Here is a 15,308-nt window from a genome sequence, read left to right as displayed (position 1 = left end):
AAGCTAGAGGGGAGTTTATTGTGTCTCTAAAATGAACCTCAGATAATGGTAAGAATTATCGTTATCAGATATTATTGTATTGTTGACTGTTATAAAATAGTGAATTCCCTCGAACTCAAGTTGTTGGAGGATGATTGGATGTAGACTCGATTGAGAGTCAAATCAGTATAAAATTGTTGTGTTCTTTTGTTTTGTTTATGTAATTAACTTTGTTAATCAGAAAACCTTTTAAGAACAACATCAAGAATTTAAATTTTTAAAGATTTTCAAAATCTGATTCTAATCCAACTCACGCCCTATTGAGATTAAGAGGGTTTACATTTTAAAATAATTAATAAACAAATTATTAAAATGTTAAATATTTTTACAGAATCTAAACTTGAATGTAAAATTGGATTCTAAACTTAAATGTAAACTTTGGAGAACAAATTATAGTAAAACATTGATGAATTCTAATTTCACATCAAAATGTAAGCATTAAAAATATATTCCAGTTATTAAATTATTTTTTTACTATAATATATATATATATATATATATATATATATATATATATATATATAATATTCATCATAAACTAGTTACAAAATTAAGAAGTTTCCTTATCTTATACTCTCTCTAATTAAAAATCCAAATTATTGAGAATTTAAAATTAAATTAAATACTTACAAAATCAATTTAAAAATTGGTGGAAAAATATCTTGAGTTTTAAATTAAGAAAAAGAAAAAAAATATGCAAATTCTTTTTATTGATTTTATTTTATATGGCATATCAAATGGTTGGTTTAGATTAATTTAAAGTTTTATTTATTTTGACCTTCTTGTAATTAGATAAATAGTCACTTCAGTGCAATATATATATATATATATATATATATATATATATATATATATATATATTAATGTAATAAAATAAATAATAATTCTAGCAGAGAAATTTTAACTTTGTTAGTTTTATTTTTGTTAATAGTTTAGATAATTGAACAAGTGTCTAATATTTAATAGTTATAATGCGTGTTTAGAAAATTAATGATCCTAATTTTAAAAGGATCACTAAAAATTCTAAATTTTACAAAACAAGATGTAAAAAGTATAACAAGAGTAAATTTCAAAGTTAATTATATGTTGATGTTAATTTTCTCCTAATAAACACGCACGCCAATTATAATAAATAAAAATAAAACACATAGTTCAATTATCTTAATTATAAATAAAAAATTCAACTAAAACTAACAAAATTAAAGTTTTTATATGAGAAATAGTATTTATTTATTGAATTATAAATAAAATAATATTTATTTATTGTATTACAAATATTTTAAGATTTTGTAAGAAAAAAAAACTATCTTATGTAAGTTGTAAATTAGTATTAAAATTATAAGACATAAGACATTTGTGAAATCAAATTTATCATAAGCAAATTATTAAAGAGTTAAAGAAATTTATCTATATTCTAAATGTTGATATATTTTTATTACTAAATTTTATAAATAGATGATATAGTCTTCCTAATTTAATGTTATTAACTTTTTTTACATATCTAAATGATATTTTATGCTAACATTTAAGTTATAATGTGTCAAATAATATAAATAACTTAATTGATAATTGTCTAACATGTAAAAAATGTAACATGGTTAGATTGAAAAGTGATATTTATTCCGTTTTAAAATTTGAAAATCTAAATATGCTAAAATAAAAACAAATTTTAATTTTATAGATTAAAAACATATTTAATTCATTATTAAATTATTTTTTGGGATAATTTATATAAGATTAATTAATTAATCTTTTATATATATATATATATATATATATATATATATATATATATATATATATATTAGTTAAATATATTGATCATATATAAAATAAGAAGTTTCTTATTTTATACCTTGAGTTTTAAATTAAGAAGAAGAAAAAAATGAAAATTTATTTTTATTGATTTTATTTTATATGACATAAGCAAAGGTTGTTTTAGATTAATTCAAAGTTTGATTTATTTTGATCCTCTTATAAATAAATAGTCATTTCAAATGCAATAAATATATATATATATATATATATATATATATATATATATATATTGTTTTAATGCAATAAAATAAATAATAGTTTTAGTAGAAAAGCTTTAACTTAGTTTCTTTTTAATGGTTCAGGTAATTGAACATGTTTCTAATATTTAGTAACAGTCATGCTGGTTTAAAAATTAATTATCTAAAATTGCCATTAACTTTAAAAGGACCTCTAGAAAGTGTAAATGTACAAAACAGATACAAAGACTATAACACATGTAATAAAGAGTAAAATTTCAAAGTTAATTATATATTGATGTTAATTTTTCTTAATAAATACGTATGAAAATTACTATAAAAAATGCATTGTTCAATTATTTTAATTATTTACGAAATTCAACTAAAACTAATAAAATTAAAGTTTTTATATGAAAAATAGTATGTATTTATTGTATTACAAATAAAATATACCCTTATCGTACTGAATTCAACCGTTATTCCTTACCATTTTATTCATATATTAAATCCAACTTTATTTAATCATAATTGGATCAGTAATTTATAAATGAATTATACCTCTATTCACTTATTAATCCATTCAATATTTACCTTAGAAAAAACTAGTTCAATACTTAAAGCGTTAACTTTTAATCAAGCATGAATTACGAAAAGTAAGGAAAAAGATATTTATAAAAACATGTTCCAAAATTTATTAACTAGATAAAAAGTACAATCTTTCGTAGAATAATTTAACTAATGTTTTTTTTAATAAAATGTATCATCCATTAAATTAAAAAAAAGATCAGTATTTATAGAAATTGTCATTCAAATTGACACGAATTAGGGAGGGGAGATATCTTATTTTATTATGTTTTACTTTATAAAATCTAAATAACTTTGATAAAAAAAGGGGTTAAATATGTTTTTAGTCTCTAAACTATTGGCCGTTTCTAGTTTTCGTCCCTCTTTCAAAGTAAGGTACAATTTGGTCCTCATTCTTTTTGAAAACGTTCGTTTTAGTCCTCGAAAACTAACACCGTTTAAAAATTTGGTCCTCATTTAGCAACAAAATGAGGACTAAAACCAAAATTCGGAGGACTAAAACGAACGTTTCGAAAAGAATGAGGACCAAATTGTACCTTACTTTGAAAGAGGGACGAAAACCAGAAACGACCAATAATTTAAGGATTAAAAACATATTTCACCCTAAAAAAAAGTAATAAATAATTTTGTCTTTCTGTTTGTTTATTAATAATAGTATTTTGAAGTAGAAACGTTATCCTTACGATTTGTAGTAATGTTATCCTTTTGAAGAATCCAAACGTGTCCCATCGCAGAATCCCGTTTTCCTCTCTCTCGAGCCTTGTGCTTCTTTTCTTCCATTCAAACTTCAGATGCTATGCTCCAACTTTATCATCACATCCATGCATCACTCATATCTTATCACATGTTTTTTTTTTTAATTTTAATTTCTTTTCTTAAAAACGTGATGAAAAAGCACTCAAATTCACATAAACATATATAAGTTAAGAAAAGTAATTTTTTATTTAATATATGTAATGTTATATAGAAGTTTTACGTTGGATGGTCCCCATGTTCCAATAGATATAGTTATAGTTATGTTATAGGGTTGGTCCAAAATCCAAATGACCTTGCATGTGACTCAAATGATGGTACATGAGAACATAGATTATAGCAAAATTATTGTTACACACTATTTTTTTAGTGTAAATAAATGAATAAATAATATGATAATATGTGATGTGATGTAATTAAAGGGAAAAAAGTGAAAGAAAAATAAGAATATTATCGAAAGTGTACGATCGTTGGCCTCTCGGCCGATAAATTGTCATCATGTCTCAACCAAGGTAACACAAAACTTTACTCACAATGTCTTTTCTCTCTTTTTCCTTTTCCTTTTTTTATATTTTAGTTAAAAAATACTCAAAATAAACATTTTCTTATGTCTTCCTTACGTTATCATTCACGACAGAAGAAGAAAGAAGCACAAAATAAAATATTCTTTTTTCACCCTTTTTGATTTATGTTCAAGTGCTGTGTACCCTAAGTTATGAATTGTGCATATATTTATAATATAAAGTTTATCACGACTCATATGTCAAGGAAAAATTAGTTTAATAAAGTTGGGAGAAAATGAATAAATCCAAAGTTTAGCCTAATGAGCTGAGATTTTTGTAGTATGTGATGTCCTTAGAGTTTGCTATTTGATTTTATCAATGACCTAATGAATTGAGATGTTTATGTTATGAGTCGTGTCATTTTAAGGAAATTAGTGATAAACAAAGAATTATTAATGAGATACGAAAAAGTAATGAGTATAAAATGAATCATCAAACGTAAATAATTATAATTAAAGAAGTTCTTGTCATGCATCTGCATTTTTTTCATCTATAATCTGTTGCTCAATTACAACTAGAGCTGTTATTATGGTGTTCAATGCAGTTAGTGTATTAATGATATATTCTTTCTGCTATGATGATACTGATCAGGACCACTTTCTATGTAATATGCATGATGATCCATCTGTAGATGATAAGTGCCTTGCTTTTGGTAACATTTCACGAAGAAGAAAAGCTATATTGGATGAATTATCTATCCATGCACAGAATTTAATGCCTTATTCTGCTTGGTAGGGTTTGCTTATAATGTTAAATTGCATTCTCGTTGTTATAGATTTTTCTGATATGACTATTTTAGAAATATATATTGCCTCAATAACATGTAAAGTGAAGTTTGATATATTTATATACTATAATATTGTTTTCTTTCTGGTTTGACCTAAGATTTTTAATATATCTTATTTTAATATGTTAGACATAAGTAACATGTTAGAATTACATAGAGATGAAATAACATTAAAAGTAATTATGCATATAATTGATATTTATATGTTATGTAAATTGAAAAGTTGTATTTCTTAGGGTTGTAGGATGATTGTTTCTTGACATGAGGCTTCATTGTTCAAATGATTGTTTGATCTTTACCATCATTCTTGCTTTAAAATTGAAGTTAAAGCACAGGGTATTGCTGAGCTTCTGCTTTATTCACGCCTCAAGTCCAAAGGATTTTTGTGGCAAGAAATGGTGTTTGAGATGTGACTAAAAGCAATTTCTAAGCTCACGCCTAATAGCTTAAACTTTTGGGTTGATTGCATCTTTGCATTTTCCTCTTTTCACTATTCTCTCTTCCTTTATTTCCTTTTCTATTCTTTCTCATTATTTCTATGTTCTCCTTCTTTTGTCATTATTCCTTAGCCTTCTTCCATGTGCTTCTCCTTTTTACTTTCACATGCAAATTGCAAATATCTGTTTAAGCTCGGTAAAGAGACAAGAACTGTTAGAAGATAAAAGAGTGAAAAAGAAAAAAATAAAAAAGAAAGAAGTTTTTTATTAAAACGAAACAAAGTGGAAATAAACAAATAAATAAAAATATTTAATTGGTAAGAAAATTAAAAAGAAAAACACTTTTTAATTGACATTTTATCAAACCTGATTAATTACTAAGTTTGGTAACTGCCAAAAAAATTTGACTTCTTGTAATTTGGCATGGTTTCACAAACCATTAGCATCTTCTGTCATTACTCACATCTGTCCAAAATTGAAGGTAACACATTTTGAATTTGTGGCTGATGGTCTGAAAGACCAATCTTTTGGACCTTACAGACATGTCAGAATTGACTAAATTTAGGCCCAATCATCGGTGCTAACGTTGTCACAAAAAAACAAAAACTGTTCCTTTGTTAGTGTTGTCCCAAGTTTGTTTTGTGTATTACAAATTTAGCGTTGATACAAAAAAAAAAAAATTGGATAGGACTCTACCCCTTAATAAATAATCTAGACCTACAATTATAGGTTTAATCATTACCTTCGAATGAATATGAATTTATTCATAAAATTAAGGTTATCATTGCGATAAACCATCTATAAGATATATAACAATGAAGATTTAAGAAAACAATTATACAGCAATTATACAAAATTTTAGGATTTTCAACGCACTCTTTTCACATTGAAATATATATTTTGAATATAAAATTACATTTTAATAGATGATTTAATAGCGATTCAGTAGTGAGTGAAATAATATAATCAACATAATAAATATTTGGGTTAAATATGTTTTTAGTCCCTAAACTATTGGTCGTTTCTGGTTTTCGTCCCTGTTTCAAAGTAAGGTACAATTTGGTCCTCATTCTTTTCGAAACGTTCGTTTTTAGTCCTCGAAAACTAAATACTGTTTAAAAATTTGGTCCTCATTTAGCAACAAATAAGGACTAAAACCAAAATTCCGAGGACTAAAACGAACGTTTCGAAAAGAATGAGGACCAAATTGTACCTTACTTTAAAAGAGGGACGAAAACCAGAAACGGCCAATAGTTTAGGGACTAAAAACATATTTAACCCTAAATATTTTGATTCGATGTAGAATTTCCAACCATTTCAAACAAAATCCCATAAATGTAAGTATGAAACCCTAATCATAACTACTGTGTAGGATAGGGTGAGTCTCAAATGGTCTATCTGTGTGTATTAAATAAGGGTATGGTGGAAAGGATAAGATATGTTGTTCACTGTGCTATTACGCCACCTTCATGCAAAAGCATGTCTTCCCATTCCTCTATCTGATCCTCTCCATTGAAATTTATTATTAGACTGTGCACTAATTCTATCCCATCCATCTATAACTTTCAAGCATTTATGGAACAAATAAAATCATTTTCATGGTTAAACTTTCATCTAATGAATATTTCTCAGAATAAAAATCTGAACTCATGAAAAAAAAAAAAAAGATTCTTGATCAACCCGAACTTATATTGCGTAGACTACAATCCAACTTGATTTGTAGTTAATATTCCTATATGCAAGAGAGGAAATTTGAAGGGGAAAGAAAACTAAACCCCGCCATTGAATAAGGAATATTGAACTACTTGAGTTTTGGTGATTATAAAGAATCTAAGTTGAATATATATTTAAACCTTATATAAGAAAAAAAAATCTATACATTATTTTTAAGATTTTGGATTAAAAATTAATATGAATTTAGTTTAGATTTTATTATTTTTTATGAATTCGCATAAATGATTAATTGGGTATAGTTTTTGTTATTTAGGGTTGTTATTTTCATTTGACATATTTGGAGTGAGAGATTATTGGTATATACAATGATTAGTTGTTGCTATCACAAAAATTTACGAGGATCATTTCTTCAGTCAACGCTTTTGTTAAATGTTGGTTGTGGCAAGCACTCAATTATTGGTATAAAAAATTAGGTTATGTGAGAGAGAAAGAGAAATTGCATTTTGCAAGTGATTTTGGAGACAGAAGATTAGAAGAGGAGAAAATAATGATAAAAATATTTAATACAATAATTAAAAGTAATGGTGGTGGTTGTTTTATATTTAATATTGTTTTATGGAAAGTGTAAAAAGAGGATAATAAGAGACACCCTGGCAAAGAGTGGGCAAGTTGAGGGATGCTTTGTGTCGTAAAGTGTAAAAAAAACATTATCCGAGGCATAGTGTAGTGTCTGAGGTTTGAATTTTATGATTGAAGAATTCACATAAAAGATAGTGATGGAAGAACCAGAACAATGTATAATGCGTATAAAATAGGAAGAACCTATTCATTTTCAATATTGCAACAAGTGAAGAAGCTGGTGTAGTCAATGTCATCAAAGAATATTGTTTATTTGTTTGTTCCTAAGTTAATGTTTTTGTTTTTTTTTTTTTTTTTACTTTCAAAATAATGGATTATCAATGTGATGATGAATATTGGTATCTAGTTAATTTCAAAATAATTTGATGCTTAATATTTCTAATGATTTCATAAACCACATACTTAATGTAACTAGACATCAACAATGTATGTATGTTAATTAAAAATAAGAAAAAATAAACTTATAGCATTACCTTAAGTATTAGCAATGTTCTCTCGTGAATCTTTTAACTTCGACCATTTTTGAGGAAGTAAATTCTAAAAAAATCATTATCAATATATACGGATATAGAGTCAATTATTTGACTTAAAGATTGAGAATAATTGTCATTTTCAATCAACCAAAATTTAAAAAACAATGGAGATTATTGATATTAGTTTGATATTAGACACAAATTTCTAAGGGTTTTGGTTAGTGCAAATAAGTACTATTTTATTTAATTTTTGAAATTAAAACAAAGTTTGTTGTGTCATCTTTACATGTGTCATCATATGTGGTGTTGTTTCTTCGTCTATTTATTCTTTTTGAGAAACACATCATACATCTATGTTGTTTTGCAATATGTTATGCTTGATAATTGCCAAGATTTATTAGAATCTATCATTTGTACATCTTATATGCATGATCGAAATTTCCTAAAGAATAAATACTTTATTCATTTGTGTGCCTAGTTTACAAAAGTATCTCACAACGGAGTTTTTCAAAAGATATGTTTTTCCAATGCAATAAAGTTTATGCATACTTTAAGTGTAATATTTATGTTATGGAACATAAGATAAGGCAACACTTGAATGCATAATACACGTTATCAAATTAATTTCTTTTAATCTTGTTTTTATTGTTTTGCATATGTTATGATATTTGTTTTTATTCTGTTTTCTTCTTTAGGTTTGTTACTTTCTTTCATCTATATATATATATATATATATATATAATCCTCTGCATATTTCACAATAAATAAGATTAATCTTTTTCAATCTTCAGTTATTATTTTGTTAATATACACTTAAATGTACGATAAAAGAGTATAATAAATTACAAAATATTTAATCAAAAAAGTCTAAGATCAGAATAACTTATATTGCAATATTTATAGTTCTATGTCAAGAATTAAATATATTATTTTATTAATGATATATTATGCAGGATAATTTTAGACAATTTGTAAAGTAAAATTTAACATATATGATTAAGAAAACGTCGGTGTGCTGAATATTTTGACTCATTAACCTGCTTAGGTCTATTCATATAACCTGAGTGTGTGGATTAATATTGGACTCGGACGAGTACATTGTGTGAATTTTTCTCCAAGAATGTTTATATAATTTATGATGTGTTCACTAATATGAATATTGTATGGATTTATAATTAATTAGGTTTTTTTGGATGATTCTTTATAAGTTTTTAGTTTTGTTTGACAACTTTAGTTCCTTGGAATTTTGTTTTGATTGTTGTTTCAATTACATACATCACTTATGAAAACTTTCTGATAGATACACATATACTTAAAAATTAAATATTATAAAAGTATAAATATTACTTATTTTAAAAAATACACATATAGAATTTATTTTTTCTGCCAATTTAATTAAATTAAAATAAGGTTATCAAAATTTTGTTATAACTAAAGGAAAAAAATTAAAAGTAAATAATTCCTCATTCGAGCCTACTTATAAACTTATCATGCCAAATGTTATATATGACGGATGAAAGAAATTAATCTACATTTTATACGGGAGACGGACCAAAGCGGGATGGGTCAACCCATATTACCATTCCTACATATTATACTTTTAAAATTCTAGTAACCTTACCACACTCGAAAAACCTAAATTTATCAACAGTCAATATGAAATTGTAAAATTCTGTCGATAAAAATGTTGTTGATAATATTTATTGACTAATATAGGTCTTCGGTAATTATGGATAGATATCTCTTAGTAATTATCGACAATTACCAATAAATATATATATCGGTAGTTACCGACAAATATATTCATCGGTAATTACAAATGGACTTATCTGTCGATAATGACATGACTCAAGTACTGGACATTACTAACTACCAATATCCATTGATAAATAATATGTTATTTTCCAGTGCATTGGAATGTACTCTCTCTACTTAAACTTGTCAATCTTACAAATTTAAACTATTTAATCGAGAATTCAAACAAACATTAATTTTAATACTAGACAAACATGACAATATGTTTATTAAGTAAGATAATCAAACAAACAACAAGTTTTTAAAATATGTTTATAAATGACTAAAGATGCATATTTGATCATAAGGTTCACATTTTAAGTTAAAGCTCCAAATCAAGTTTTGGATGTTGGAGACCCTGTACATCACTTGATTGCACGTATTAGAAGCCCCAATTTTAGGACGTCACGAGTCATAATTAATCCAAAAAGTTTAAAACTTCGTATAGCGCAGAAACGTATTTTCTAAAAACTTAACATTTGAAAGGTGCGAAAATAAATCAAATCATAAAAGTTCCAAAAGCAATATCCAACTACATCGTTCAAAACTTATTTAAAATAATCCTGAAAATAAAAATAAAATCAATTACGTAGTTTCAAAAGTTTAAACATAAATAACTTTAAAGAACCTCAAATCTTTTTCGTCATCTCATATATCTATCATGCTTCTGGAACATCTGCAACGTTATCTGCTCACGTATATATGATCTTCGCCAAAATGAAAAAGAACAAAAACAAACATGCATAAGGTAAGTTACAATTAAAATGAACCATAACAATATAATATATGAATATCACTTAAACACAACATAATAACAATCAGGCAAACCCTATCCTTATCATTATTATCACATTAATCACCAATGTTCTAAACGTCATCAATATCTTTATCATAAATTTCTTGACTCTCGATGTCATCACAAACGTCACTCACATGGGTCCTCGATCTATCCCTATATTAGTATTCTTGCTAATTACACTACCATGGTAATCACCACCATCATAACCATCATAAAATCATCATGAGCATTATTAACATATCATAAACCTCACTATGAAAGACTCAATCACACTCGTATATCATACTTCATACATCTATTATACTAAACAGAGTTGTTCGATTTGTTATCATCTTTCATATACTTTTTTTAATACCAACTTTAAAAAGAAAATAAGAATTATATATGCAAATAATAAGATTCGTTTAGTCCTAAGTCATTAAAGAAAAGAAAGAAATTAATATTCTAACAACTATATTTTGTGTCCTTTCTAGTTGTAAAGGATTTAGTTTGCAATTGCAAAGATCATGTAACTTTGTTTTTCTTAGAACAAACATTCAAACGTATAAATCAATGTTTATTTTTTAAAAAGAAAATTTCTCTAACCCTCCAAATATAACTCAGAGTATTCACACAGTTATCAAATAGTACAACACAAATTAATGGTTAATATTTTTTCTACAAATAACACGTGAAAAAAAAAGATTTAATAGTCTTTTTTGCCTTACCATTATATGATAATTTTATTTTTATCATGTCTCACTATTTTGAATGTTCTTAATTTGATATCATTTACTTTAAATATAGGTTAGTTCTTTATGTCAAATTAATGGTAACAATGTTACAATAATGATATGTCTAACAGAATTTTGACTCAAGCAACAAATATCACTTGTCACTGTATCAACATCAGTAACATTGTAATCATGAATTTGATCAAAGGAATTACATTAACTCTTTTATAAAAAAAATAAAATAAACCATATTCAAAACATTCAAAATTGAAAAAAAAAAGTAAAATGAGAAAGGTAAAAGCTATTAAACGTAAAAGAAAATATATATTACATTTTCATTAGAAAACAGCACCAGTGGAAATGTTTTTTTAACTTTTAATGTTTGAAAATGACATATTATTAATCAATCATTATAGAAGTGAAGAATGAATAACTAAATACGCAAAAAAATCAATAAAATTACGTATATTGAAAACATAATAACAAAGCCTTAACAATAAGCACATTTAAAATATATATATATATATATATATATATATATATATATATATATATATATATATATATATATATATATATATATATATATATATATATATATATATAATATGTATTATGGTAATTAAATAGTAAAATAGTATATTATAATCATGGTTAATTATTTTTTTATTGAGTTCATGTTATATCAAATGGTAATATGATAGTAAAACTATACTATAATCATATTGAAACTATATGGTTAAAACATATGAAATAAAAATTTGATAGTAAAATATACAAAGAAAGCTTAATGTGTTTTAACTGTATTAATATGAATTGAAATTAAATTACTTTTTATAAAAAAATAATATCTAATAAGGATGGTAGACTAAACCACTTAATGAAGTAAAGCAATTGTTTCCACTGTTTGGTTTATTATTAATGCATAGATAACACGTTTCAAAATTCGGATCTCCAAACCTAACCCAAACTACGACGGATGAATTAAGACAACGACGTTCCCTTCAGCCTCCGTTAATCGTGTAGTGTAGTAGGCCATTCATTTATTTGCTTTCTTTCACTTCTTATGTTTTAGGCTATAATAAAGGAAAGAATGTTCTCTTCCTTTTTTTTTCTTTCTTTTTCACACTCTTATAATGTTTTTTTAGTACATATTCTAGTGGGTTCAGCAAAAATTTAAATTAAATTCAAAACTTATCCAATTATATTGAAATTGATAAAAATTGGTACCAACAATGTTCTGCTTTGGTTGGACGGATTGAGATAGATTTATACAATTTATTGGGTTAGATTTAGAGACTTCGTTTAACTTAAATTGAAAATGTAAATGAATGTTTTAAAAAATATCCTTCTTTACTACAGTAAAAAAAGGTTCAAAATTGACAGCACATAAGAGAAGTTTTGGAAGTCGAAGCCGGGTAGTATTGACAATCGTAGACATTTTTGAAAAAGTCAAGGACGAATAGCTTCATCACATGAAAACAAAAAGATCACTGAAAAATTCTACGTTAATATAAAGGTAACCACATCAATAGAACTATGACAGCAAACCCAACTTTTATTTGAAATTTGAAACGTGACACTCTTCGATTGGAGAGAGAAGGATCGAGATGGAAATTCCAACGTTAGACACTGTTAAGGTTTCTAAAAATTAACAAACACGATGACGTTGTTTCCAACAAAAGTAGTATTTTCTTTCTGTTTTGAATAAAAAAATCAAAAGCATGTTTTCTTTCTGTTTTGAATAAAAAATCAAAAGCAAGAAGAAGAAGAAGAAAAAGGGAAGAAGAAAAAGGGAATGAGTTATGACCACTTGACCATATTTAAGTATCTCAATCACTTGCCACTTTTCATAACCATTCACGCTTCCTTTATTCTCCTTCTTCTCAAAACTTCATTCTCACAAAAATCTTCAACTTTAAGCCATGAAGATCCAATGTGACGTCTGTGACAAACACCATGCATCCGTCTTTTGTACCGCCGATGAAGCCGTCCTCTGCGACGGCTGCGACCACTGCATCCACCACGCCAACAAACTAGCTTTCAAACACCAGCGTTTCTCTCTTCTTCGACCCAGACAACACCCTCTCTGCGATGTTTGTCAGGTTAGTAACCGATTATACGAACGAAACAGAAACGAGAAAGGAAACTGTTTTTTCAGATGTTTGAAATTGTTGAAGATGGATTATTTTCTGTGTTGTCGTAGGAGAGAAGAGCCTTCACGTTCTGTCAGCAAGACAGGGCGATTCTGTGCAGAGAGTGTGACGTGTCGATTCACTCTGCGAATGAACACACCCTTAAGCATGATAGGTTCCTTCTCACTGGTGTTAAACTTTCTGCTTCTTCTTCATCGCAAGAAACCCCTTCTCCTTCAAACTCCGCCCCTGATTCTCTTTTTGACCTTTCGCATCAAAAAACAATACCTTTATCTTCCACCGTCAGTGAGGTTGGTGTTGAAGCGGCGGCTTCCACCGGCGCTAGCAGCATATCGGAGTATTTGACAGAGACTCTTCCTGGGTGGCAGGTTGAAGACTTTCTTGATTCGTATTCTGTTCCCTATGGTTTCTGGAAGGTCTGCACTTTCTTCTTTTTTCTCTTCTTTCAATTGTTGAAATCAATTGATTCATCTATTCTCTTGCATTGAAAACATAAAGATGGTATATTTTCTGTGACGGATCATTTGGGTACTATAAATATTTGACAGATGACGAGATACTATACAGTTTCTTGTTAATAATGTTGATCTTTGATGTGATACTACACATATTACCGGACGAAGTTTCAATTATGTAAATAAAAATGCATGAATTTATTTTATTTCATTCTAATTTTTTTTAATATAATAGATTTACTTCAATTAATTATAAAAAAAAATTATAATGAAATAAAATAAATTTATCCATTTTTATTTACATAATTACAATGTTATAAATTATTTAATTGAAATCATTTTATAAAAATTTAATTTAATTACAAAAATAATTGAAACCATAAAGTTTATTTATTTAATAATATTAAATAACATTAATTACTAATTATATATAATTTACAATATTTTATATACATTTAAATACATTATTTAAAAATAATAAATTATTTTAATCAATAAAAATCTAAAAAAAGTAAAAAAGTGTCAAGTGCACATCGTCAACTCCCTACAATTTTAATTATAAAATATTTTTATTAATTTAAATAATTTATAATGAAAAAAATTGTTATAATTAATCATAATTCTTAAAAAAATATAATATAATAATAAAAATAAATTATAATGAAATAATTTTGTTTTGAATTTTTAATTACATAAAGTAAAAATGTGTGAGGTGTACCACTTCAATAGGAGGAGAAGTCGTCAACCCCTACAATTTCAATATTTTTTATCAATTTACAATGAAAAGAGACATGGTAATCGATTATCACGTCTCAATATCTTTTTTTTGGTACACGACTTTACCTCTAAAATATGTGTCAAGGTGAAGCCATGTAAGGGACATAACTTCATTTGAAATCGTCTTGGTCCCCCACGACTTGCCTATATTGGTAATTACAAATTTTTTTGCCTAAATACGTAATTTTGGGTTTAAAATTGCCTATTTACGTACTAGGTGGAATTTCAATTGTGATAGTATTTCTAAAATTGGTATGGTGAATGATATGCTGAAACTTAAGTTTTGATGAAAAAAATAAGTGAACAACATTAAAGGCACTTATAACCTGCATTAATTTTCTTTTCTATTGTTTATGGGTTGATATAAGATTTGATGACCTGCAGAGTGATGAAGTGTTGTCACGGTTTGATGGTGACATGGAAAGTCATCTGGATACCTTTTCAATAGAGAACGTGGGAATATGGGTTCCTCAACCGTCGTCACCTCTTCTGAGTTCTTCACAGATGAATAGAGCGATTAGTCAAACGAAAACAACATCAAAGGTAGCAAATTGAGGTTGAAGGATGATAATTTCACTTTGCCACAGATTAGTCCTCAGTCAAATTCCAAGAGAGGAAGGTTTCTGTGGTAGAAACAAACACGCATCAATTTCCTATCTCATGAGCAAGA

The 15,308-nt window shown here is 26.4% G+C and overlaps 1 pseudogene across 1 annotated transcript; it reads left to right on the top strand.

Annotated features, from left to right (window-relative positions):
- The first annotated feature begins 13,055 nt into the window (after positions 1-13,055).
- On the top strand, positions 13,056-15,308 carry LOC124828013 (B-box zinc finger protein 21-like; annotated as a pseudogene). The gene is made up of 3 exons (XR_015783934.1): positions 13,056-13,355; positions 13,457-13,822; positions 15,023-15,308. The product of XR_015783934.1 is annotated as a B-box zinc finger protein 21-like (transcript).

Source organism: Vigna umbellata, chromosome 1, assembly GCF_029865625.1.
Source record: "Vigna umbellata cultivar VRB3 chromosome 1, Vumbellata_1.0, whole genome shotgun sequence".
NCBI classification, from domain to species: Eukaryota; Viridiplantae; Streptophyta; class Magnoliopsida; order Fabales; family Fabaceae; genus Vigna; species Vigna umbellata.
Note: the sequence above shows the minus strand (reverse complement) of the source record. Positions and strands in the feature narration are given on the sequence as shown.